This window comes from Bos javanicus, chromosome 14 (assembly GCF_032452875.1).
Source record: "Bos javanicus breed banteng chromosome 14, ARS-OSU_banteng_1.0, whole genome shotgun sequence".
Taxonomy (NCBI): Eukaryota; Metazoa; Chordata; class Mammalia; order Artiodactyla; family Bovidae; genus Bos; species Bos javanicus.
In genome coordinates this window covers 6,479,689-6,507,340 of record NC_083881.1, presented here as the reverse complement: position 1 = coordinate 6,507,340, position 27,652 = coordinate 6,479,689, and the positions used below count along the sequence as shown (strand labels likewise).

Here is a 27,652-nt window from a genome sequence, read left to right as displayed (position 1 = left end):
TTCTCACTTTCATGCATTGGAGAAGGAAATGGCAACCCACTCCAGTGTTCTTGCCTGGAGAATCCCAGGGATGGGGGAGCCTGGTGGGCTGCCGTCTATGGGGTCTCACAGAGTCGGACACTACTGAAGCGACTTAGCAGCAGCAGCAGCAGCAAGCATATATAGCTATTGTCAAAAAGACAAAAGATAAATCTTGGTGAGGATGTGGAGAAGAGGAAACACTTGTATACTGTTCGGTGGGAATGTAAATTGGTGCAGTCTTTACAGAAAACAGTATGGACGTTCCTCAAAAAATTAAAAATAGAATGACTGTATGATTCCACAATCTCACTTCCAGGCATATATCCAAAGGAAATGAAATCCAGGTACTGTTTTAGACTTTGTGGATACAAAATTGAATAGAATAGTTAAAATTCTACCCTACTGAAATTTACATTCTAATGAGAATACAGACAGTAAATATATCAGCCAGCAAGTAGAGAGCATGGAAAGCCATTGTATCAAATGAGTTAATTTAATGGGACAATGTTAAAGAAGGAGAGGAACAAGAACAGTCCTAGACCCTTGACTTTACAGGTTAGGAAAAGGAACAGAAGAGTGTGAGTTTCCTAGAAAACCAATGTAAAAAGAATTTCAGAAAGGAGGAAGTCATGTTTGAGATTCTGGCCTTACCTCCCCCTCTAGTGAGACAGATCACTAGACTTCCAAGAATCGAAGTTTAGTATTGTTCAGAGGCTCAGTGTTTTTTTTTTTTTTCCCTCCTTAAATGGGGCCCCTGAATGTTATCATAAGAATAAAGTCAGTGAATGAATATGGAGTCTCTTTGTAAATTGCCTTATGGATAACACAGACCATCATCATGCCCACCAGAAAATCTGTGTGCCCAGATTTGGTTTCATACATTTTTTTTTAAACCATAACAGAATGAGACTACAGATGGGAACCGAAGGGATATCTTTTCTGATATGGCACATCTCATAGAATGCCCAGAAACAACCTGGTAAGAGAGGGGTGGGGGCAGATTTTATTCATGTGAACTAGGATGCTTTGGCCAATGTTTTTGCAATTTTCTTCTAATAGATTTGCTGAATGACTTGTATCCTTGTCATTAGAGGAGAGCTAATAAGATATAATGGATATATATGTCTATATATCCAGCTATATAGGGCTTCCCTGGTGACTCTTGGGTCGAGAAGATCCCCTGCAGAAGGAAATGGCAATCCACTCCAGTATTCTTGCCTGGGAAGTCCCATGGACAGAGGAGCCTGGTGGGCTACAGTCCATGGGGTCCCAAAGAGTTGGACATGACTGAGCAACTCAGCACACAGGCAATGTAATCTAAAGTGGTATTGCATGGTCTCATGGGGGTTCTGAAGGGTGTTTCCTCAGAGGATATTTGGGGGCTTTTGGAAGGGGGGAAAATAGGGAAATGAATGCTGGGTAGGCAGCCAAAAATATACGACAGTCATATGGTAATGACTCATCCTTTAAATCTAGAAGGAAGGAGCCTTAAACAGCCATCCTCTGTTCTTAGAAATAGCAAATGTCTCTGTCTCACTTAACATGTGTCAGCCACCATACTGAGCACTTTACATATATTGATGCATTTAATCTTTACAACAACCTTACGAGGTATTACAGAGCTCCCTACTTTACAGATGAGAAAACAGAGGTTGAGAAGCTTCAGAGGTCACCTTACTACTAAGAAGCAGAGCTGGTGTGAACACAGAGTCTGTAGTTGTAACCACTATTCTGAGTCCCTTCTCATTATAGAGATGAGCTAACAGAGGTGCAGAGAAGTGACCAGGATTAGCCAAGCTGGGTCACTGGTTAGTGATGGAGCAAAGGCAAGCTTTCAGTTTCTCTGTCTTAGCAGCCAAAATGATCAAACAGGCAATTTTTTAAAATAAAGATTTTAGTGTCCATCAACAGAGGAATGGATGAAGAAGATGTGGTACATATATACAATGAAATATTATTCAGCTATAAAAGGAACAAAATTGTGCCATTTGCAGAGAAGTAGATGGACCGAGAGACTGTCACAGAGAGTGAGGTTAAGTCAGAAAGAGAAAAACAAATACTGTATAATATCACTTCCGTGTGGAATCTAGAAAAATGATATGTGCTAAGTCACTTCAGTCATGCCCCTCTCTGTGCAACCCTATAGACTATAGCCTGCCAGATCCTCTGTCCATGGGATTCTCCAGGCAAGAATACTGGAGTGGGTTGCCATACCCACCTCTAGGGTATCTTCCCAACCCAGGAATCGAACCCGAGTCTCTTAGGTCTCCTGCATTGGCAGGCAGGTTCTTTACCACTAGCGCCACCTGGGAAACCACCCTCCCCCACCCAAAATCTTACAGATGAACTTATTTGCAAAACAGAAATAGTCACAGATGTAGAGAACAAATGTATGGATACCAAGGTGGGGGAAGTAGGGGGGGGTATGAATTGGGAGACTGGTGTTGACATATATATACATTTGATGCTATGTATAAAATAGATGACTAATAATATCTACTGCATAGCTCGGGAAACTCTACTCAATGCTCTGTGGTGACCTAAATGGGGAGGAATCAAAAACAGAGGGGATATATGTAGACACCTAGCCGATTCCCTTTGCTGTACAGCAGAAACTAATGCAACATTGCAAAGCAACTATACTCCAATTAAAATTAATAAAAAATAAAAATTTTAGGCATTTTAAGGAAGTATATAAAGACATGTGCGTTCTCAGAAAGGAGAGGTGAATGGAGGGCCAGCCTCTACCTGACCACAAAATCCTCCACCCTGACAAGGCTCAAATGATGTTCCTCTGTCTTTCCCGTCCCTCATCCCTGGGCTACCCAGTGGGTGAGATCCTGTGTCCCGTCTGTCCCCTAGAGACACTGTCAGCTTGGCTTTTCTGGTTTCCAAAGGCTAAACACCCAGGAGAAACAGAAGTCTCTGCCTCTAACGTCCTGCGCATTAAGATTCCTGAGTACAGCTTCTTGAGCAATCTGGAGGCAATCATCCCCTGAATCAGACAGCCAGATAAGTGTGTTTCCCTCTGGAATCCACACAGGCTACAAAAGAATTAACGAGGACGAATTAAGGGTTGTCAGAGCTTGGGGAAGTCAAGCTATTTTCTACCCAGGAGCAATCTGTTAAGATCATAGAAATCTGGACAAATAACTGGAAAGCACATCTCAGGGAACAATTTTGGGCCACTGAGCAATACAGAGTGATTGTCTGGCTAAGCCTTGTTCATCCCTATTACTCCAAATCCTATTTTTGGCAGGTCTCTGCAGAACCATCTAGTCAATAACATCTCTCCACAGGGCCCTACACTGGGTCTGCCTGGGGAGTTAATGCTCTTTCCTGTCTCTGATTCCCCACTCCCACTCTGCCCAGGGAAACGCTGAGATGAATTCTGCCATGAGCAAGCAAGGCATTTCATTTGACTGACTCAGGTTCATAATCAACAAAGAAGAATATGCACATCTATGCTGAGAAAATGCTGACAAGAGCGGAATTGCTTCCGTATCTTTGACCTGTGAAGTGTGTTTTTCTGATTGATCTTGGAACTTACATTTTTCACTTACCAAAGAGAGGGATTTTTTAAAAACACATTTGCAATGTTTAACAATTGAACAAAGAACATCAGTAAACTCCCTTGGCTAATTAATTTTTTTTTTTTGCTCTATTGTTGGACATTAACCAAAACAATACATATGGATGGATACATGGATAAATGGATGGGTAGATGGCTGGTGGGTGGGTGTAGCGATGTAAATGCATTGACCTTGAGGCTCACAGAAGCATTGAAGGCTGATACTGAAGCAGAGAAAAATTATTCAAAGATTACTAGAGTTATTTTTTAAGATGTGCTGAGTGCTTGCTATGTGCCAGGCACTGTGTGGACAACTCTGGTTGGAGATTAATGTAAACACATATTTATATATAAAATAGATAAGCAGGGACTTCCCTGATGGTCAAGTGGCTACGATTCCACACTCCTATGGTAGGGGGTCCAAGTATGACCCCTGGTCAGAGAACTAGATCCCACATGCTGCGACTAAAGACTGACGATCCTGCATGCTGCAACCAAGACCCGGTGCAGCCAAGTACATAAGTAAATAAATATTTTTAAAATAAATCAAATAGAGAGCCAACAAGGACCTACTGTATAGCACAGGGAATTATACTTAAATTTTACAATAATATATAAGAGAAAAAAATGTGATAAAGAATATGTATCTATATATGTATATAAAGAACCCACTTGCCAGTGCAGGCGATGGTAGAGACACGAGTCTGATCCCTGGGTTGAAAAGATCTCCTGGAGGAAGGCGTGGCAACCCACTCTAGTATTCTTGCCTGGAGAATTCCATGGACAGAGGGACCTGGTGGGCCACAGTCCATGGGGTCACACAGAATCGGACATGACTGAAGGGAAGCATGCACACACACACACACACACACACACAAAATTGATGCTTTTGAACTGTGGTGTTGGAGAAGACTCTTGAGAGTCCCTTGGACTGCAAGGAGATCCAACCAGTCCATTCTGAAGGAGATCAGCCCTGGGATTTCTTTGGAAGGAATGATGCTAAAGCTGAAACTCCAGTACTTTGGCCACCTCATGCGAAGAGTTGACTCATTGGAAAAGACTCTGATGCTGGGAGGGATTGGGGGCAAGAGGAGAAGGGGACAACAGAGGATGAAATGGCTGGATGGCATTACTGACTCGATGGATGTGAGTCTGAGTGAACTCTGGGAGTTGGTGATGGACAGGGAGGCCTGGTGTGCTGCGATTCATGGGGTCGCAAAGAGTCAGACATGACTGAACGACTGATCTGATCTGATCTGATATATATGACCAAATCTCTGTGCTGTACACCTGAAACTAGCACAATATTGTACATCAAATATATTTCAATTTAAAAATAATTATAAAAGAAAATGGAAAATAAATACAAGTGGGCCTAGACAGCTCTGCATTTGCCTGATTTCTTGCACCTACTACACTCCCCATCTCCCTCAGCCCATCTAGGGGTGGACAGTAACCTTAGCTATATGCCTTGTCTAACATCCATTCATTCATCCAGCAAATACTTATTGAGCATATACGATGTGCTAGAATGCCAGGAATAGACAGTAAATAAGAAGATAAAAGTACCTTTCCTTTTGACACTTATATTCTAGTGGAGGAAGACGGACAATAGGCAAATAATCCTAACAGTTATAAAGTGAAATGAAGCAGAGTAAGTAGAGCCCATGGGCTGTGCTCATTGATTCAGTAAACGATTAGGAGCCCTGACTACACAGGAGATGCAGAATAAGGCTGGAATTTCGCTGGATTTCAAGGGGACAGAGGACCGTGTCAGTTCAAGTAAGGGCACATGGGAAGGTGTGGTCACTTCTGAGGCCAAGGAGATGGCATAAGATGCAAGAAGGTCTTTGAGATGCAGAGGATACTTAAGCTTGAGTCTTGAATTTGTTCTCTGGGCAGACACAGAAGGAGGCTGAATTTCAGGCTGAAGGATGTTCTAATCTGGAACCTCATGGCTCAAAGTGTGTTCTACAGACAAGGGGCACCAGCGTCGCCTAAGAGCACATCAGAAATTAAGAGGCTGAGGCTGACCCCAGGCCCTGTTGTTTAGTTGCTAAGTTGTGTCTGACCCCATGGACTGTAGCCCAGCAGGCTCCTCTGCCCATGGGATTTCCCAGGCAAGAATATGGAGTGGGTAGCTGTTTCCTTCTCCAGGGGAATATTCCTGACCCAAGGGTTGAACCCATGTCTCCTGCATTGGAAGGTGGAGTTCTGTATCACCGAGCCACCAAGGAAGCCGACCCCAGACCTACTGAATCAGAATCTTCATTTCAACAAGATGCCTAGGTGATGTTCAAGCAAGTTAAAGTTTGAGATGCACTTTTCCTAACCAGTGTCTTTCAAAGTTGGCATTACATTAAAATCACCCAGGGAATTTCTAAAAATCCTATGCCCAGGCCATACCTTTTATCAATTGTGCCAGGATCTCTTCCTAGATGGCTCAGTGGTAAAGAATCCACCTGCCAATGCAGGAAACGTGGGTTCGATCCCTGGGTCAGGAAGATACCCTGAGGAAGGAAATGGCAACCCACTCTAGTATTCTTGCCTGGGAAATCCCATAGACAGAAGAGCCTGGTGGGTTACAGCCCATGGGGACCTGAAGAGTCGGACACGACTGATCACACATGCTTCATACTTCTCTGAGTAGAATCAGACATCATTACTTTGAAAACTCCCAGGGTTAAAGACCTGTTTTGAATTTCTTCTCACCCTTGACCTGTGTGCTTTATCCTCTCCCCCAAAATTCAACTATCTCACAAAGACTCTCATTTGTGAACAAGAATTCTTCAAACCCAAACTCTGCAGATACGGCTGCCTTGGTCTGCACCCTCCCCACCCCCTTACTGGAGAGATTAATCAGAGAGAAGAGAACTTCCAACTGGCATGAGGGGGAGGATGTGAAGTGGATTTCCCTGCATGGTGACGGGTTGGCAGATCCGGCTGTCACAGATGGCTGGGCTGTAGCAGACACCCTGCAGCATATCTGACACATACGTGTTGGGCTTAGCATTCCTTCCTGAGCCAGAGCAGACGGATTTGGGTAGAGAGGACAGCGGGTCTTCCGAGAGAAGGAGAGCACGCTGTCCCAAGTCCTCGTCGACAACAGGCTCTGTTCTTGAGGAGCAGCCAAAACGCTTCTTTCTCACCAAAACTGAGTCATACTGCAAAAGCAAGAAGTGGAGCCAAGATGCAAACTTTTCTCAAGAACTTTCTTCCCAGAATGCCATCTTCTGCCATGTGTATCCTTTGCACCATTCCTCCCTTTACTCCACTCCCCCAACACTAAATCTGCAGAAACCACCACAGTCGAGGCAAGAAGGAAAGCTAGACTTCCTGGACAAGAGTGTCTGGGCCTTGACTGGCAAGTAATCGCTGTTATGTGTTGAAAAGTGATGCAAACCTCTGAATTTCATCCCTTGCCACATTGTAAAAATGACTTTCTTGTCAATTAATCCTCTGCTTATACTCCTGTCCCCGTCCCCCGTTGTTTAAAGTTGGGGGCCAGGATCTACTGACTCTCTAAAGAATGCTGCAATAGATAGGATCCTAGTTATTAAGTACTCAATTGATAGGCCAGTACACTAAACATTTGTATGCATTACTTTATTTAACCTTGCCCCTGTTGCTGGAAAGTAGATAGTGTTATTTTTCACAGGATAGTTTTTCTGAAAATCTGTGGAATGGGTTGCTCAAACTTGCGTCTAAGATATGAGTGATAGAGTGGATTCAAACAAGCTCTAGTCTGACCTTAAGCCTGTTCTCTTCATCATTCCTCAATAGACTGTTAGCCAATGTCACAAAAAGACTCTTAAAGCTCTCTCACCTTGAAAATATCTTGATTCTGATAGCTGTAAGCTTGGTCCTAGGACTGAATGTGTATTTAATTAACCCTGCTCCAGGAATTCATTGGTGTTTTGCCATTAGAGGCTCAACCCCTTCTTGACCTCCATTTAGTTCGTATGCCTGGGAACTGAGGCAGAGGGTGCCACTAGAGTCTATCCCCTTAAACTTCTTTCCCGAGAGCAGGTCTGCAGATGACCACAGGGGAGACCGGGAGAAAAAGTGGAGGGGCTAGTTTGCACTGGTGTTGGTGATGGATATGGGGAGAGTCATGGGTGCACCACTTTACTGATGCAAGCTGCAAGTAAAAGTGTCTGGAAAACTGACAGTTGCTTAAAATGATTTCTATATTGGGGGAGCTTGAGGAGTAAACATGAAAGGAAATGATGCCTTGTAGCATCTTTTGTACCGGGGGTCACTGACCATGGAAATGGCATCGATAGCCCAGTATTCATGTGAGACAGGCTTGATTCAGGAAACCTCGTTTACCCTTCAATGTCCTTTCCTTGCCTCCTTCTGGGACACTCGGATGCTTCGGGGGTGACCTCATACAGAGACTGAGAAAGTGATTGACTGACTGATGTGTTTTACCTCCTAACTGCCCCCACAGTTTTTCCATGAAGCCTCAAATATTGTCACTACAGGCACAACTTGAGTTAGAAAGACAGTGTTGTAAAACAAAGATTTTGCTCCGTCATTAAAAATTCTATGAAAATGTGACATTTAACGAAGCATAGTATTCAGTTGAACATTTCTATAATTAGAAATTAGGGTTATTTTCATTTTTTACTACTTGAATGCTGCACTAATTTAGTACTTTTATATATACACATCTCTGTCAAAATCTATTATTATGTACTTAAGAGGGTGCTCTAGAAGTGGATTACAAGGTTAAAAGTCCTAAAGCTGGTGGAGATGTACACTGGCAAATTTATTGAAAAATACTTTCCTAAACTTTATAATTCAAAAAATTTTCAGGACTTCCCTGGTGGTCCTGTGGTTAAGACTCCATGCTTCCACAGCAGGGGGCTCAGGTTTGATCCCCCGTCAGGAAGCTAAGATCCCATATAACACAGCCCCATATTTTTAAAAAATACTTTGCATATGGGTTGCTGTTAAGCTAGGTCTCTCCTTTGCCCCCATCTGTGCCATTCATTGGCTTTTCATGCTTATATTCCCTCAGCATATTGGGTTACCTCTATTTCCTTATTAATTGTGATCTTGAGACTTCCCTGGCGGTCCAGTGGTTAAGACTCTTTGCTTCCACTGCAGGGGGCATAAGCTCGATCCCTGGTCGGGGCACTAAGGCATGCAACAGAACACAGTCAGAGAGGTTTAAGAAAAGTGATCTTTCCTGTGTGAGTCCATCGTTACAGTCTGATGTCCTTTAGAATTTTGCTACAGCCACCAAACATGTGCTCTACTCCTTCTAATACCGGGTCCAAAATAAAAAAAAAATTTTTTTTAATCTTTGGCTGTTTACCATTTCATGTGTGGCTTCCCTGGTGGCTCAGCAGAAAAGGAATCTGCCTGCAGTGCATGAGATACAGGTTCGATCCCTGGGTCAGGAAGATCCCCTGGAGAAGGAAATGGCAACCTGTTGCAGTACTCCTGCCTGGAGAATCCCATGGACAGAAGAGCCTGGCAGGCTACAGACCATTGGCTCACAAGAATTGGGCATGACTTAGTGACTAAACTACCACCACCACCATTTCATGTGAGTCTCCATAATGGAAAAATACCTCAATAGGGGGTCTTGTTGGTTCTTGGGGATTACCACTCTTGTATGTACTTTCCCTGCAACCCACTCACCCCCCAAATTTGTATAATATTATGTTGTAAACTATTTCTAGATAAGCAGTGATATCCACTGGGAGGAGATGATATTTAGGATATGAATGACAAGGCGGGTAAGGCACGTGCGCTTTAGGGAAGAGCCATGTCCAGGCCTCGCCTTCCCCCAGGCACAGGTTTGAGAGACCAAGGGGAGACTTTGGCAGAGAACTGCAAACGGGACCTTGAAGCCGTGGTGGGTGGAGCAGAGGGAGATACCAGCTGGCCCGAGCTGATGGGAAAGAATGGAAGCAGCAAGGAGTGGGTGGATGCTGTTTCTGTGACATTTTCTTCAAGTGGTTTTCTTCCTGCTCTAAGATTTTGCTCTCCTTTAATCCAACTTAGAATTTGTTTTCCCATTACTGAGGATGTTATATACCATGTATTTGTTTATTCCCTTTTAGCTTACGCCAGAAGGACTCCTACCTACTTCAAACACAGGGAATGTTTATGTATACATACATGTGTTCTTTATGAATTTGTGATCATGCTCAAGGTCAAGGTAGGAGGTCATTTGCATGTCAGTTGTGGAGCATTTCAGGAGACCAAGGCTGCCCCTGGCTTTTCTCTGTGTGATGAAGTAATGCAGAAGGGTCACGGCAGCTTTGCCAAGTTTAGTCAAAAGATGCCTCCTGTTACTAATGAGCATGGGCTTGAGAGTCAGGAGACAGGGTTCAAATCCAAGCTCACCCACTACATGACCTTGGGCAACTTCCTTTACCACTCCTGGTCTCCATCTCCTCATCTATATAACAAAGATTCTTTAAATGAGCCCAATGCATGTGCGCTAAGTCACTTCAGTGGTGTCTGACTCTGTGAGACCCCATGGACTGCAGACTTCCAGGCTCCTCTATCCATGGGATTCTCCAGGCAAGAATACTGGAGTGGGTTGCCATGCCCTCCTTCAGAGGATCTTCCTGATCCAGGGATTGAATGCATGTCTCTTAAATCTCCTGCATTGGCAGGCAGTTTCTTTACCACTAGTGCCACTCGGAAGCCCCCAGTGAGTCCAGTAAATCCACTATTATGTTCATCCGATCAATGAAAGCAAGTCCTCTGCTATAGCAGAAGTTTGTGTCATCAGTCTGAAACACTCCTCCCATCTCTGTCCCAACCCAGTTCTTATGCTTATGAGACCCTACTTGAGTTCTCCCTGGTTCTGAACTCTGGAATTCTTCCCCTGTCCTGGGGGACTCACCTGCAGGTTTCTCCACCCCCGGATTCTCCCAGGCAGATAAATGTACCAATTCTGTGGAGCTAGAATACGAGTGGAGAAGGCAATGGCACCCCACTCCAGTACTCTTGCCTGGAAAATCCCATGGATGGAGGAGCCTGGTGGGCTGTAGTCCATGGGGTCGCTAAGAGTCAAGACACTACTGAGCGACTTCACTTTCACTTTTCACTTTCCTGCACTGGAGAAGGAAATGGCAACCCACTCCAGTGTTCTTGCCTGGAGAATTCCAGGGACGGGGGAGCCTGGTGGGCTGCCGTCTACGGGCTTGCACAGAGTTGGACACAACTGAAGTGACTTAGTAGTAGTAGAGTATGGGTACCTCTGGCAGGATATGATAGGGCAGAGGAGTCCTGTGACTTGAGCAGCAGTCCAGGCATGTAAGGTAGAAAGTTTTCATGTACTTCTCGAATCCTTTTTTGTTTCTCTGCCTCTTGCTCAGCCTACTGTTTATTGGAGGGTGTTTTGAACTCTTAGCATAGCTCTGGCATTTTAATGAGGCACAAACAGAGCAGCAGTCCCTTGGGACTAGTGTTAGGGAACACTTAGTCTCATTCTTTGTCTACTGTAGGCATCTTTCTGCCCCTCTTCCAGCCCTAAGCCCCATCTCCAGGGAACTCAGGATGGGAAGTCAGTGCTCTGATGGGTTAGATGCGGAGAAGTCAATGGGCCTCCTGGAGGCCTTGGGAGACCCACATTTTCTGCTTATCCATCTGATAAAGTTAGAGAAGCAGCAAATGCCTGGGTTCCTGAGATGAGGAGGCCTGGAGACTGAGCTGGTCATGTTCAATGTGGCGGAGGAGAAGGGGGTGGGAAGCCCAGATTATGACAGCTCATGGAAGCTACACTCTCCAAACCAGCCAGCCTGGTTATAGAACTGATGCTTGATTTCCATTTCTCTGACTCCTATGTGTCATTTCTTGATTTATTTCAAACTCTGAGATTCCATAGTTATTATTTAATGCCCCCCCCCACCTCAAAATCCTACATATAAAAAGTTTTGCTTGGAACAAATGGGCATTGGAATGATCATTTGGAGTCCAAAATAGTGCGGGGAGACATTGCTGCTGGCATGGCCGAGATGTTTCAGGTGTGTCCCAGAGGGTTTTCACCTGTGGTTTCCAGCGTCTTCTCCTGCGGGCATGCTCATGACCATCACGTGACTCTGGACCATGATCATTAGTGAGTCCTGATGCTCAGATATTGCTGGCTGATTCTGACTTGAGCAGGTACCAATGAGCCAAGCCTCTGCTTCTGGGACGAAGGGAGTTGTTTAGCCTGGGGAAGACCTGCCTCAGAACAGATAGAGCTTCAGTTTATGGACTTTTCAGCTGACAGTGGGAGGAATAACTTTTTGCTTCTTTTACTGTGTTTCTCAGCAAGGACCATAAGCCAGGACTTCAAATTGGAAAAGCAGATAAATTCCTTGTGAGCTCCAGAGGCAGTAATGTATGAAGGTTGTGCCCTAAATGCGGCAAACGGGGCTCATAATCAGTCGCTCCCCACGCAGACACCTGGGTCCAGCCATGGCTTTAGATTTCAGAGACTCAGATTGCTGCTCTGTCCGCCACAAGTTGCTGGATATCATCAGAGATCCAAAAAACAGAAAAAAGGAGCAGGGTCCCTGTGACATAGGGTTTGTGTCAGCTTTTCATGTTGAATTAGGAAACAATGTGGTAACAGTTTTACAAATGTGATGGACGAGGAAGATATTTAAATGTTCTGTGTAAGAAACTTTCTCTGCCTAATTATTGTTTGCCTCCAGAGTCACAACAGGATTAACTAGTTGAAAATGTGCCTCAGATTTCTTACCAAAGCAGGGGAGGAAAATGAAGAAGGTCATGGGGCGTCCCAGGAGCACAGTGGTAAAGAGTCAGCCTGCCAACGCAGGAGACACAGGAGACGAGGGTTGGATCCCTGGGTCAGGATGATCCCAAACATCATGAAAGATGTAATCAACAGGAAGGATGTGTTTTAGTTGTTCCTAGATGGTAAGAAGGCAATGGCACCCCACTCCAGTACTCTTGCCTGGAAAATCCCATGGACGCAGGGGCCTGGTGGGCTGCAGTCCATGGGGTCGCTAGGAGTCGGACACGACTGAGCGACTTCACTTTCACTTTTCACTTTCATGCATTGGAGAAGGAAATGGCAACCCACTCCAGTGTTCTTGCCTGGAGAATCCCAGGGATGGGGGAGCCTGGTGGGCTGCCATCTATGAGGTGGCACAGAGTCGGACACGACTGAAGCAACTTAGCAGCAGCAGCAGCAGCAGCAGATGGTAAGAAATGGCAGGGATCAAAGATCAAATAAATCTAATACTGAAGGTGCAGAAGAGAGTGACTCTCAGAAGGGATTCCAGGTCCAGAAAGTACGTAGAGGCTCATTCTCAAAGCCAGAGGTGGAGACCATCATTGGAACAACTGGACAAGCTCTTCTTAGACTCCAGAGGAGCCAGGCCAAGTGGTCACACACATCTAGACAGAGTCAAAAGGGGTAACCTGAGAAGGTTGGCAGTATTAAGTGTGATCCAAGGGGAAAAGAGTAGAAAAGTGTGCTCTGAGCAGGCACACCTAAATCATGTATGGGACTGGGACCCAGAGAAGACATGGTTCTTCCAAGAGAACAGGCAATCGATGAGGCTCGGGCTAGAGGCTGCCCTGATGGAGGAGCCATTGCTAGGAGGAATGTACAACTCAGAGGGACATGTGTGGTCAAGATTCATTTAAAACTGGATAGTTCTGGAAAGCCTAGATCTTCTTGACTCCATCTATTTTGTTGTGCTGTGCTTACAAGTTAACATACGGACAGTGTTTGAAAAACAAGTTTTGTTATCAGTAAGCTGCTGCTGCTAAGTCACTTCAGTTGTGTCCAATTCTGTGGGAGCCCATAGACAGCACCCCACCAGGCTCCCCCATCCCTGGGATTCTCCATGCAAGAACACTGGAGTGGGTTGCCATTTCCTTCTCCAATGCATGAAAGTGAAAAGTGAAAGTGAAGTCGCTCAGTCGTGTCCGACTCTTCGAGACCCCATGGACTACAGCCTACCAGGCTCCTCTGTCCATGGGATTTTCCAGGCGAGAGTACTGGAGTGGGGTGCCATTGCCTTCTCTGTATCAGTAAGAGAGCAAATCAAAAGAAAAGGAGAGAGAGAAAACTCAGCCAGGGGGCATGATAGGAAAGGAGCCCACTTAGGAAGCAAGTTCAAATTTTGATATGAATTTAGAAATAAGGGGAGAGGTGGGCCATCAGAGGCACATGCCAGGACCACAGGGAAATGTACAACTGAGGAGCGTATTTTGCTATGTAAGCCATGCCAGTTATGCCTGATAGCTCAGATGGTAAAGAATTTGCCTGCAATGCAGGAGACCCAGGTTCAATCCTTGGGTCAGGAAGATCCCCTGGAGAAGGGGATGGGTACCCACTCCAGTATTCTCACCTGGAGAAATCCATGGACAGAGGAGCCTAGCGGGCTACAGTCCATGAGATCACACAGAGTTGGACAGGGCTAAGCGACTAACACTTTCACTTTCAAGCCATGCCTATTACACAGGTCTGAGTAACTGTGAGGCCGGGAAAGGCAAAGCCCTGGGGACAAGACTGTGGTGGAGGTGTCAGAACTCACAAAACCCCGGCGTTCAAACTTCAGAAGCCTCACCTGCATTTTCAGCTCAGGAAGCTGCTAAGGATGCTTTTTCAGCTACAACAAAAACCAACTTCACAGTCTAAAGTGATGCCATAGCTGGAGGTGCCGGCAGCAGCCACCAAAGCTCAGACCCATGGCAATGGATAAACCACTCTTATCATGGTGGGGGGAGCCAGGATCACCCCAGAACTGACAGAAGGCACGGACTTCAAGAGGGTCTTTTCAACCAGCATTGAACAGGTGCTTATGGTAGAAATTGAAACCAGTGGCTATTGTTCAGTTGTTAAGTCTTGTCTGACTTTGTGACCCCATGGACTGCAGCACACCAGGGTTCCCTGTCCTTCACTGTCTCCTGGAGTTTGCTCGGAATCATGTCCATTGAGTCAGTGATGCCATCTACCCATCTTATCCTCTGCCACCCTCTTCTCTTGCCCTCAATCTTTCCCAGCATTAGGGTCTTTTCCAGTGAGTTGGCTCTTCACATCAGGTGGCCAAAGTATTGGAGCTTCAGCGTTATCACATGAACACAATGAAAACCAGTGGAGAAATTCCCGTATTGTCAATGGCCTGGATAAATAGGAGCTCATATATGCTATTGTAAAAATTTAAATACTGCCTTTGCGGAATTCAGTCTATTGATGTGTAGGAATTTGTTCTAGGAAAATAATTATACCAGAGCAGAAAGATAAATGTGCAAAGCAGTTCTTGAAAACATTATATGTAATGGTACAAAAAAAATTATTTAAGCAACCTAAATATCCATCCTCAGGAGGACTGGTTAGATGCATTAAAGTAAATCCATCTGGCATAGTGGGCCATGGCCGTTTACAATGGTAATATAGATCTGTATGTATTGACTTGGAAATATGTTAACTGAAAATGGCAAGTTACACAAGAGTATGCATAATAGAGTCCCATTTTGTTTTTTCTGAAAAAAAAAAAAAAAGGAAAAAGCATGAGTGAGTCTACATAAGGAAAAGCTAAAAGGGTCGAATCTCAGCAGTGAGGTCTAGCCTCGTAGTTAGAAGTGGGCCCTCTACAGCCAGGGGACCAGGCTCTTATTCTCTTATTCTTCTTCTTAGGCTCTTATTCTTGGCTCCTGCTTGAGACCTGAAAAGCAGGTCTCCTCATCTGAAAAGCAGAGGTTGTAGCTTGATATCTGAAGTATAGTAGCCTGAGGTCAGCTCTCCGTGACCAAAGGTCTGAACGTGGCGCTGTGTTTTGCCTCTAGGTCTTAGATGATACGATGGTGTGGACTGATGCTCTTCTTGCTCTTTACCCTTGCTTGCTTCCTCCCTTCTTCCCACTTTTGTGACATTATCTGTGAAATTAAAAACTGGTGGCAATCTAAATACCCAACAGTGAGAGGAGTTAGATAAATCATAGTCTATTTGCACTTTGGAAAAAAAATGGAGAGGTTGTGGTTCTTACTTTATGATGCTGACTTGGGGCTAAAAGGAGATGATGAACGTCAAGGCTCAGCATAGGGTGTGACACATGCTGTGCTCTTGGTGGCTCTTGTGACATTTATGTGGGTACCCATCCCCCTTCTCTAGTGTGGTGTAAGTAATTACTCCCAGACTCAGTGACTTCAGTGATAATCATGTTTCACAAATCCACTGGGTCCCAAATTTGGGCAGGACCTGGCTCATGCTTTGTTTTCTGCAGCATCACCTGCGGTTATTCTTGGTACCTGGCTGGTGGATGCAAAACAGCTTCACCCAAGTGTCTGACATTTTGGCACATGTGACTGGACGGCTGAGCTCAGTCGAGACTCTTGGTTGAAGTGTCAGTACATGGTCTCTCTAGCATGGTGGCCTCAAGGAAATTGAGCTTTTACATGGGGGCTGGCCCCTCATAGAACCAGTGTCCCAAGAGAAACTGGTGGAAGCTGCCTGGCCCTTTTCTTGCTTATCCCCAGGAGTCACAAAGCTTTGCTTTCACCACACTCTACTGGGTGAAGCAGTTATAAGCCCTTCCTGATTCAAAGGGAGAGGATGTAGATCTACAATAGGTCAAGAAGAAGAGTGGTCAAGGTCTCTGTAGACAAATATTGTTGCCATCTTTGGAAAATATAATCTGCCACAGAACCTAATCTCTATACCTTAGTATTTTGCAGAGATATAATATGTATGCTTGTGCTCTGAGACCCTTTGAACTGTAACTTGCCAGGCTCCTCTGTTCATGGGATTTTTTCAGGCAAGATTACTCGAGTGGGTTCCCATTTCCTCCTCTAGGAGATCTTACCAATCCAGGGATTGAACCTGAGTCTCCTGCATTGGCAGGCGGATTCTTTACTACTAAGCCTTTGGGGAAGGCTTACTATGTATTGTTGTTCAGTTGCTAAATCATGTCCAACTCTGCGACCCCATGGACTGCAGCACGCCAGGCTTCCCTGCCTTTAGCTGCCTCTTGGAGCTTGCTCAAACTCATGTCCATTGAGTCAATGATGCCATCCAACCATCTCGTCCTCTGTCGCCCCCTTCTCCTGCTGCCTTCAATCTTTCCCAGCATCAGGGTCTTTTCTAATGAGTCGGCTCTTTGCCAAAGTATTGGAGCTTCAGCATCAGTCCTTCCAATGAATATTCAAAGCTCGATTTCCTTTAGGATTGACTCGTTTGATCTCCTTGCAGTCCAAGATATAGCTACAATTTAAAGTATATCTTTTTTTTTTTTTTAGTTCTTTTTATTTATTTATTTATTTTTTTAATTTTATTTTATTTTTAAACTTTACATAATTGTATTAGTTTTGCCAAATATTAAATTGAATCCGCCACGGGTATACATGTGTCCCCCATCCTGAACCCTCCTCCCTCCTCCCTCCCCATACCATCCCTCTGGATTGTCCCAGTGCACTAGCCCCAAGCATCCAGTATCGTGCATCGAACCTGGACTGGCAACTCGTTTCTTACATGATATTTTATATGTTTCAATGTCATTCTCCCAAATCTTCCCACCCTCTCCCTCTCCCACAGAGTCCATAAGACTGTTCTATACATCAGTGTCTCTTTTGCTGTCTCGTACACCGGGTTATTGTTACTATCTTTCTAAATTCCATATATATGCGTTAGTATACTGTATGGATGTTTTTCCTTCTGGCTTACTTCACTCTGTATAATAGGCTCCAGTTTCATCCACCTCATTAGAACTGATTCAAATGTATTCTTTTTAATGGCTGAGTAATACTCCATTGTGTATATGTACCACAGCTGTCTTATCCATTCATCTGCTGATGGACATCTAGGTTGCTTCCATGTCCTGGCTATTATAAACAGTGCTGCGATGAACATTGGGGTACATGTGTCTCTTTCCCTTCTGGTTTCCTCAGTGTGTATGCCTAGCAGTGGGATTGCTGGATCATAAGGTAAAGTATATCTTGATGTACAGAGCTGGGGGCACTTTATGTAACTAAACACTTGAACACACAAAGAGACGGGCACAAAGATATGTATAAATTCTGTATCAGAATTGCTTCAGTGGAGGAGACAGGCCTGTTGCGTGTGAAGTCTGAGATGTCTGTGTAGGAAAGCACTGGGAAGAGGAAGGAGATGCTTGCTTGTTGTATATATAGTGTAGGTTTTGCCCTTTACAATAAGATGGCACATTTCATTTTGCTTTCCCTGTTGCTATGGTATCTGTCACTTTATTTATAACCGTGTCTGTTCAGTTACATCCTTGTACTTGAGAAGCTTTTCCTGCCCGAAGAAAGAACCATAGCAACCCAGGAGGCTCCCTGGGTCAGGAGTGGGAGGAGGAGGGGTCAAGGTGTTCCTGCCTGTTCTCTTCTGCTAGGCTCCCTGAGTTGTGTCTCTAGTCCCCTCACCCCTCTGACAGCATGGTCTTACCTGCCTCCCTCACCCCCTTGCTCATGCAGTCAGAACTGAGGTCTGTGGCTTTGCTGGCTCTGTGAACTGGGCAAGTTATTCAGTTTCTCTGGGCCTCCCGCTTCCTCCCCTGTCCCTGTTATAAAACAGGAAGGATAAAGCAGATTTTACCAGCACCCTTTTCCAGTTTACCACTGTCCATGGCTCTTTCAGTTTCTGCAGAACCCTGTCCTCTCCACTTAACGTCTGGCTTCTCTTCCCTGTTAGGCTCATGTCTGCTTCTTCTCATCTTTAAATGTCACCTTCTCTGAGGAGCCTCCCTGGTCCAGGCATCTGCAGCAGACACACTCAGTGCTCTTATGCTCACATCATCACTTGTGTGTGTGTGCTCAGTTATGGCCAACTCTCTGCGACCCCATGGGCTGTAGCCCAATAGACTTCTCTGTCCATGTGATTTCCCAGGCAAGAATATTGGAGTGGGTTGCCATTTCCTACTCTAGGATATCTTCCCGACTCAGAGATCAAACCTGTGTCTCCTGCATTTCCTGCATTGACAGGCAAGTTCTTTACCACTGAATCAGCTGGGAAGCCGTATGCCCATATCCCTTCAACTGTTTCTTGCACATTGGCTTCCTGGGTGTGCTTCCACTCGCACCAGCTAACACCCGAATCTCTTCATTGGCAGGCTCTCCTTCTGGTTCTAGTAGTGCCTGATCACATCACCTGCCACTCCCCTCTGTGGCTACAACTGCCTCTTCTCAGCATCTCTCCTTCTAGAGTGTGGGCTTTAGAGCCAGCCATTGGCTCCTCCCCATCTGGTCTCACTGCTAAGTAACTGGACCATGCCAAGTATGATGGTTGATTTTGTATCAATTTCACTGGGCAATAAGATACTCAAATATTTGTTCAAATACTATTCTGAGAGTTTCTGGGTGGGTGTTTTTGGATGAGATTAGCATCAGAATTGCTGGACTGAATAAAGCAGATTGCCTTCCCTAATGAGGGTGAGCCTCATTCAACCAGGTAAAGGCCTGAATAGCACAAAAAGACTGTGCCTTCTCCATCAAGGAAGAGGGAAGTCCTCTTGCTGGACTGCTTGAATGGGGATATCGATCTTTCCTGGTCTTCATAAGTGAACTGAGAGTCTGAAGGCCAGAAAAAACCTTGGCCTTCTTGGATCCTGAGCCCATGGGCCTTCAGACTAGAACTGTACCACCAGATCCCCTAGGTCTCCAGTGTGCTAAATGCAGATCTTGGGACTTCTCAGCATCTATAATCACATGAGCTAATTTCCTAGAATAAATCTGTGTGTTTGTGTGTATGTGTATCTATATCCATATTTATATCTAGCCTGTTGGTTTGGATTCTCTGGAGAACCATGACTACTATACCAAGATAAAGTGATGATAATAGTAATAATAATAGCCTACTTTGGGACTTCCTTGGTGGCTCAGATGGTAAAGAATCTGGCCTGTCATGCAGAAGACCCAGGTTCAATCCCTGGATCGGGAAGATCCCCTGGAGAAGGGAATGGAAACCCACTCCAGTATTCTTGCCTGGAGAATTCCATGGACAGAAGAGCCTCGCGAGCTATCATCCATGGAGTTGCAAAGAGTGGGACATGACTGAGTGACTAAAAACTTCACTTTTCACTTTGTGTCAGGGGTTTTGCACCTATTATCTCTGATTCTGTATTTATCACCATATTACAGATGAGAAAACTAGAGCTCAGAGAGGTTAGCCTCATGCCAAGGGCACAGTGTTAGGAAGAGGCTGAACCTACATGGGAACCCAGAGCTGGGGCTGAACAGCCTCATGGCCACACACAGCACACCATCAAGCCAGAAATGGGTCCCACAAAGCATTTGCCTGTAGGTGAAAGTCGGGTTCATCTCACATTTGCCCTGGATTGACGTATGCTTTCAGTTCACGTGCTCAGTTGTGTCTTGCTCTTTGCGACCCCATGGACTGAAGCACGCCAGGCTTCCCTGTCCATCATCAACTCCCAGAGCTTGCTCAAACTCATGTCGGTTGAGTTGGTGATGCCATCCAACCATCTCATCCTCTGTCATCCCCTTCTCTTCCCACCTTCAATCTTTCCAAGTATCAGGGTCTTTTCCAGTGAGTCAGTTCTTCACATCAGGTGGCCAAAGTATTGGAGTTTCAGCTTCAGCAGCAGTCCTTCCAATGAATATTCAGGACTGATTTCTTTTAGGATGGACTGGTTGGATGTCCTTGCTGTCCAAGGGACTCTCAAGAGTCTTCTCCAACACCACAGTTCAAAAGCATCAATTCTTCCACACTCAGCTTTCTTTATAGTCCAACTCTCACTTCCATACATGACTACTGGAAAAACTGTAGTTTTGTTGTTGAAGTAATGTCTCTATTTTTTAATATGCTGTTTAAGTTGGTCATAACTTTTCTTACAAGGAGCAAGTGTCTTTTAATTTCATGGCTTCAGTCACCATCTGCAGTGATTTTGGAGCCCCCCAAAATAAAGCCTGTCACTGTTTCCACTGTTTCCCCATCTGTTTGCCATGAAGTGATGGGACCAGATGCCATGATCTTAGTTTTCTGAATGTTGAGTTTTAAGCCAACTTTTTCACTCTCCTCATTGAGTTTCATCAAGATTCTCTTTAATTCTTCACTTTCTGTCATGAGGGTGGTGTCATCTGCGTATCTGAGATTATTGATATTTCTCCCAGCAATCTTGATTCCAGCTTGTGCTTCATCCAGTCTAGCATTTCTCATGATGTACTCTCCATATAAGTTAAATAAGCAGGGTGATAATGTACAGCCTTGATGTACTCCTTTCCCGATTTGGAACCAGTCTGTTGTTCCATGTCCAGTTCTAACTATTGCTTCTTGACCTGCATACACATTTTTCAGGAGGCAGATCAGATGGACTGATATTCCCATCTCTTGAAGAATTTTCCACAGTTTGTTGTGATCTACACAGTCAGAGGCTTTGGTGTAGTCAATAAAGCAGAAGTAGATGTTTTTCTGGAACTCTCTTGCTTTTTTGATGATAGAACGGATGTTGGCAATTTGATCTCTGGTTCCTCTGCCTTTTCTAAATCCAGCTTGAACATCTCGAAGTTTACAGTTCACATACTGTTGAAGCATGGCTTGGAGAATTCTGAGCATTACTTTACTAGCGCGTGAGATGAGTGCAATTGTGTGGTAGTTTGAGCATTCTTTGGCATTGCCTTTCTTTGGGATTGGAATGAAAACTGACCTTTTCAAGTCCTGTGGCCACTGCTGAGCTTTCCAAATTTGCTGGCATACTGAGTGTAGCACTTTCACAGCATCATCTTGTAGGATTTGAAATAGCTCAACTGGAATTCCATCACCTCCACTAGCTTTGTTCGTAGTGATGCTTCCTAGGCCCACTTGACTTTGCATTCCAGAATGTCTGGTTCTAGGTGAGTGACCACACCATCATGGTTATTCTAGGTCGTGAAGATCTTTTTTGTATAGTTCTTCTGTATTTTCTTGCCACCTCTTCTTAATATCTTCTGCTTCTGTTAGGTCCATACCATTTCTGTCCTTTGTTGAGCCCATCTTTTCATGAAAAGTTCCCTTGGTATCTCTAATTTTATTGAAGAGATCTCTAGTCTTTCCCATTCTGTTGCTTTCCTCTATTTCTTTGCATTCGTCACTGAGGAAGGCTTTCTTATCTCTCCTTGCTATTGTTTGGAACTCTGCATACAAATGGGTATATCTTTCCTTTTATCCTTTGCCTTTTGCTTGTCTTCATTTCATAGCTGTTTGTAAGTCCTCCTCAGACAACCATTTTGCCTTTTTGCATTTCTTTTGCTTGGGGATGGTCTTGATCACTGCCTCTTGTACAATGTCACAAACCTCTGTCCATAGTTCTTCAGGCACTCTATCAGATCTAATCCCTTGAATCTATTTGTCACTTCCACTGTATAGTCATAGGGATTTGATTTAGGTCATACCTGAATGTTCTAGTGGTTTTCCCTACTTTCTTCAATATAAGTCTGAATTTTGCAATAAGGGGTTCATGATCTGAGCCACAGTCAGTGCCCAGTCTTGTTTTTGCTGACCGTGTAGAGTTTCTCCATCTTTGCCTGCAAAGAATATAATCAGTCTGATTTTGGTATTAAGCATCTTGTGATGTCCATATGTAGAGTCTTCTCTTGTGTTGTTGGAAGAGGGTGTTTGCCATGACCAGTGCATTCTCTTGGCAAAACTCTATTAGCCTTTGCCCTGCTTCATCTGTGCTCCAAGGCCAAATTTGCCTGTTACTCCAGGTATTTCTTGACTTCCTACTTTAGCATTCCAGTCCCCTATAATGAAAAGGACATCTTTTTTTGGGTTTTAGTTCTAGAAGGTTTTGTAGGTCTTCATAGAACTGTTCAACTTCAGCTTCTTTAGCATTATTGGTTGGGGGCATAGACTTGGATTACTGTGATAGTACATGGTTTGCCTTGGAAACAAACAGAGATCATTCTGTTGTTTTTGAGATTGCAACCAAGTACTACATTTTGGACTCTTTTGTTGACTATGATGGCTATTCCATTTCTTCTAAGAGATTTCTGCCCGCAGTAGTAAATATAATGGTCATCTGAGTTAAATTCACCCATTCCAGTCCAGTTTAGTTCACTGATTCCTAAAATGTCATTGTTCACTCTTGCCATCTCCTGCTTGACCACTTCCAACTTGTCTTGATTCATGGACCTAACATTCCAGGTTCCTATGCAATATTGCTCTTTACAGCATCGCACCTTGCTTCCATCACCAGTCACATCCACAACTGGGTGTTGTTTTTGCTTTGGCTCTGTCTCTTCATTCTTTCTGGAGTTATTTCTCCACTGATCTCCAGTAGCATATTGGGCACCTATCAACCTGGGGAGTTCATCTTTCAGTGTCCTATCTTTTTGCCTTTTCATACTGTTCTTGGGGTTCTCAAGGCAAGAATACTGACATGGTTTGCCATTCCCTTCTCCAGTGGACCATGTTTTGTCAGAACTCTCCACTATGACCCATCCATCTTGGGTGGCCCTACATGGCATGACTCATAGTTTCCTTGAGTTAGACAAGGCTGTAGTCCAGGTGATCAGTTTGGTTAGTTTTCTGTCATTGTGGTTTTCAGTCTGTCAGCCCTCTGATGGAGAAGGATAAGAGGCTTATGGAAGCTTCCTGATGGGAGAGACTGACTGAGAGGGAAACTGGGTCTTATTCTGATTGGCAGGGCCATGCTCAGTAAATCTTTAATCCAATTTTCTGTTGAAGGGTGGGTCCGTGTTCCCTCCCTGTTATTTGACTTGGGGTCAAACTGTGGAGGAGGTAATGAAGATAATGGTGGCCTCCTTCAAAAGGTTGCATGCATGCACTGCCCCACTCAATGCCCCTGACCCTGCAGCAGGCCACCCCTGACCCCACGCCTCCATTGGAGGAGACTCCTGGACAGTCACGGGCAAGTCTTGACTCTTGTGGGGTCACTGCTCCTTTCTCCTGGGTCCTGGTGTGCACAAGGTTCTGTTTGTGCCCTCTAAGAGTCTGTTTTCCAGTCCCGTGTATGTTCTGGCAGCTCTATGGTGGGGTTAATGGCTCCTTCCTCCAAGAGGGCTTATGCCATACCCAAGTCTGCTGCACCCAGAGTCCCTGCCCCTGTGGCAGTCCACTGCTGACCTGTACCTCCTCAGGAGACACTTGAACACAGTTCTGGCTCAGTCTCTGTGGAGTCCCTGGGTCCTGGTGTGCACAAGGTATATTTGAGCCCTCTGAGCATGTCTGGCGGGTATGGGGTTTGATTCTAAATGCGATTTTGCCCCTCCTACCTTCTTTCTGGGGCTTCTCCTTTGCCCTTGCATGTGGGATATCTCCTCACAGCTGCTCCAGCCCTGGGCAGCCGCTGCTCCAGTGCCTACTGTCTTGCCGCGGCTTCTCTGCCCATGGACGTGGGGTATCTCCTCACAGTTGCTACAGCACCACACAGCTTTACAATGTATGTTTTATGATTCCCATTGACTCACATGCACAGGCTCAGGAAGGGTGGATGAAGCCCTTTGTTTTCAGAGAAGCCAGGAAACAAATACAGGCAGGCAGTTTCATCAGCACAGATACACTTCCAAGTGCTAATTACCAGCATTGGGGAAATAAGATCTAAAAATGAATGCAAGCCCAGTAACCCGCGTTACCAGTTGCAGTCTTGTCTAAACTCTTCTCCCTAACTCCCAACTGCTCTCAAGTGTTGACAACAAAGCAGTCAAGTCCACTAACAGCCTCGGGTCCTGCCAGGCTTCTCATATCCTGTAGCCCTTTAGTCAAGCTCCCACACCTTTACAGGCCCAAGATGTTGTGTACCAGTGTGGGGAAAGAATCCCCAAACCTCCCTCAAGAAATGGGGTTCCGTAGTAACATGGGCCCAGCTGTAGGACAGGAGGGCCTCGGATGGACATTTGAAAAGAGATGGGGTCCCAGTTGGTGGGATTTGAGTACTGACTGCTACCCACTGGCTGCGCCATCTGGGCACCTCATATCTTCCTTCCTCATCCACAAAACGGACACAGAAAGGGCTGGTTTTGCACCTTTCTGAGGATTCTATGGATCCTGGTCTTAGCACCCAGTGCAATGCTTGGCACATGGTAGGAGCTTGGGGCTCCGGGTCCTTTCTCGCCTGTGAGCCCCAGTTTTGCCTGTAGGCCTAGAACAAGACATTTAACAGGAAGAGGATAAGGAGCATTCATCCAGGAGAGTCAACACCCCAGAGTAGGACCACGGGGCTCGGCCTTCAGGAGCACTCATCCTTCCCCTCACTGGGCTCTTCTCACCCCACACCCTCTTGTCCTCTTTGGAAAGTGAGATCCTGTGGGCCGGAGGGCCAGGGGCCCTGCCCTTGGATGTGGCCAGGCACAAGAAGTGGGGTGGGGGGCTGGCCACTCTGCTACCATTCTGGAGAGAGCAGAGGGAGTGGGGGTGGGGGGGCTGGGGAAACAGAGAGCAGGGGCCTGGGAGGGAAGCCATTGAGTCTGGGGGCCTGTGGGGCTCAGTAGTGGTCCTGGGAGCTTGACAGTGCTGGGCACCCCCTGTAGGGACCCCCCCCAGATGGGCCCTCCAGGCCCCCAACCCCACCATCCATGCAACTGAGACTCCATCTGCTGCAGCCAAGAAGCATCATGTCACGTGGATACACACCAGAAAGGTGTGAAGGAGGGAAGAAGGGACAGGGTCACCGGCCGGAAATTCTTCAGGCGCTGTCGTGTAAAGGTGGACCCCTGGGTCTCCCCAGTCAACCCAACCTCTCCTTTGTCTGCCAGTTTCCTTCAGCTCCCTCTGCCGCTGTAACCTGCTGATGGTAAAGCCTCTTCATTTATTGATGAGCCCTTGGGAAGCAAAGTACTCCAGAGGCTTCTCAGATCAATACACAAGGGTGAGAAATCGTCAGAGGATTACAAGAACCGGTTTACTTTGAACTCTGCCTAATATGAAAGGAAAGACCAAAAGGGAAGTAGTTTACTTTAATATCTGTGTGGCTTTTTTTTTCCCCAAACAGCAAGTGTCACCACGAGCCCACAAGTGTTCCTGGCTCTTCCAGCAGTAAACGGGTCTTTTAATGGAAAGAGAGAGCATGTTTGAGGTTCAAAGGACCCAAGCTTACATCTCACCCTTTGTGGTTCTTGTGGTAAAGAGCCTACCTGCCAATGCAGGAGACATAAGAGATGCAGGTTCAATCCCTGGGTCTGATAGATCCCCTAGAGGAGGGCATGGCAACCCATTCCAGTATTCTTTCCTGGAGAATCCCGTGGACAGAGAAGCCTACAGGACTGTACCCCAGGCTACAGTCTGTAGTGTCACACAGAGTCAGACATGACTGAAATGACTTAGCACATGCCTGCTAACTAATAGCTGGGCAATATTGGGAAGGTTACTTAACCTCTCTGAAAATCATAGGTTTCTCCTATAAAATTTTAATCATGATCATAAATAAGTCACTTCAATGGGGAGATTATTTAACTGACATAAGTGACAATCATTTTGGAAATTTAGAACTATTTTTGTATTAGTTTCTTTTGCAATTTTTAATATGGCTTTATGGCTTTATAAGCTCCTATGTCATTATTCCCCTGAGAATCTCTGGTTAGTCATTTCTCCATCTTCCCATTATGAGTATGCGTACAGTTCTCAGGGCCGGTTTTCCTCAACGTACTTACTCATTCAGTATCAGTTTGTTAAGCATCTTTCATGTGTGAGCTGTTGGCATACTCTGAGAGCGGTGTCTCTGCTCTCGTGGAGCTTACTGGTCAACTAAGATGGCTAAGCGATGAGCAGATGGCAGAACTGGCTCCACAGCTGTGACCTGACGGGGCCAACATCGCTTGACTGCTTGTGTGGAGTCAGGCGTCGTGCAACGGGCTCTGGGTGCAGCATCTCATCACAGCCTCACAGGAGCTGCACGGAACGAGTGCTCCTGCTGTTTCTTGTTTCGCCCGTGTGCACACTGAGCTCTGGAGGGCTCAGACCATCAGTGTAAGGCGATGGCTAAAGGTGGTGGACCTGGGATTGAACCTGCGTGGTCTGTCTTCAGCCTGCGTTCCCCCCCTCTAGATTGTGTTGCATTCCATGGTGGATGGAGAAGCCTGAGGAGCCACAGGAGCCAGAGCAGAATCTCCACGGTCATGTGAGCAGCATCCCAAGGCTCAAGGGCTAAGCTCACCCAAGGAAGTCAAGGCAGGGCATCAGGTGCAAGGCGGGGCAAGGGATGAGCAGCTCCTATGTGCTCCTCCCCCTGAGTCTGGGGAGCCTCAGACCCTGAGTAGAGACCGAACTTCCCTGGAGCAGACATGGCCAGTCCTGCCTGGAGCCGTCCTTGAGGATTGCCTGGAAGTGCTCCTTCCTCTTTACCTCCAGCCTCCTGGTCACAAGACCACTCTTAGCTGTTAAGTTTTCCTCTCTTTAGTTTTTTGTTTCCATTTTTTATTAACCAGACCTGACAGGCACAAAGATGGAACCACCACTAATTTCCATAATCGTTTGACGAGCACATAATGAGAATCGCTTATCAGAGAAATATGCTGCAATTAGCCTGGAACCACAATGCCATCTGTGTTTTTTAACTTCCAAATGCGGTTGAAGTCAACGGAGGGAGTGCTCCTGACAATGTATGGAGAGAGGCGGGCTGGCAGCTGAGGAGGGTCCCAGACAAGGATACGGCCAGGTGTCTGGGACAGAAGGCTGTGGGGTCTGGGACCTCTCCTGGTGACTCAGTCGGTGGGGCTGGGGAACTGAGAAGAAACCGCCACTTCCTACCCGACCTGGGGCTTCTCAAAAGAGAAAGGTAGGCAGTGATACATCTGTTCCTTTCTTTAATCACTTTGTTAATTGGCCCTCGAAGGGAATACATTGTATTTGAAGGAAAACAGTGAATTGTTCATAGTAGACACTTGATAAATATTTGCAGGATTGGCCTGCATAGAGGTTTCTTTTAAGTCCAGACTGACTCTTTATAAGTCTTGGGCAAGATGCCCAAGCTCAGAGAACTCCTCAAGCACCCCGCACAGAGGTAAGCAGTGGGGAGGAGACACATGTCAAAACTAGAATCCAAAATCGGAGAACACAGTTTTGTTAGGTTTAATCTTGGACAATCGTGTATTAAATTGAATTGCAAGATTCCTGAGATCCCTGGGCAAAATCATGAAGCTGATGAAGTTTGTCCTTTG

The 27,652-nt window shown here is 45.6% G+C and overlaps 1 long non-coding RNA gene across 1 annotated transcript in view; it reads left to right on the top strand.

Annotated features, from left to right (window-relative positions):
* Nucleotides 1–8,950: 8,950 nt before the first annotated feature.
* Nucleotides 8,951–27,652, top strand: part of LOC133260308 (uncharacterized) — a 44,204-nt gene continuing 25,502 nt past the window's right edge. The window contains exons 1-3 of the long non-coding RNA XR_009740738.1: nucleotides 8,951–9,152; nucleotides 9,673–9,770; nucleotides 25,253–27,270. This is a non-coding gene — a long non-coding RNA (uncharacterized LOC133260308). The remainder of the gene's footprint in view (nucleotides 9,153–9,672; nucleotides 9,771–25,252; nucleotides 27,271–27,652) is intronic.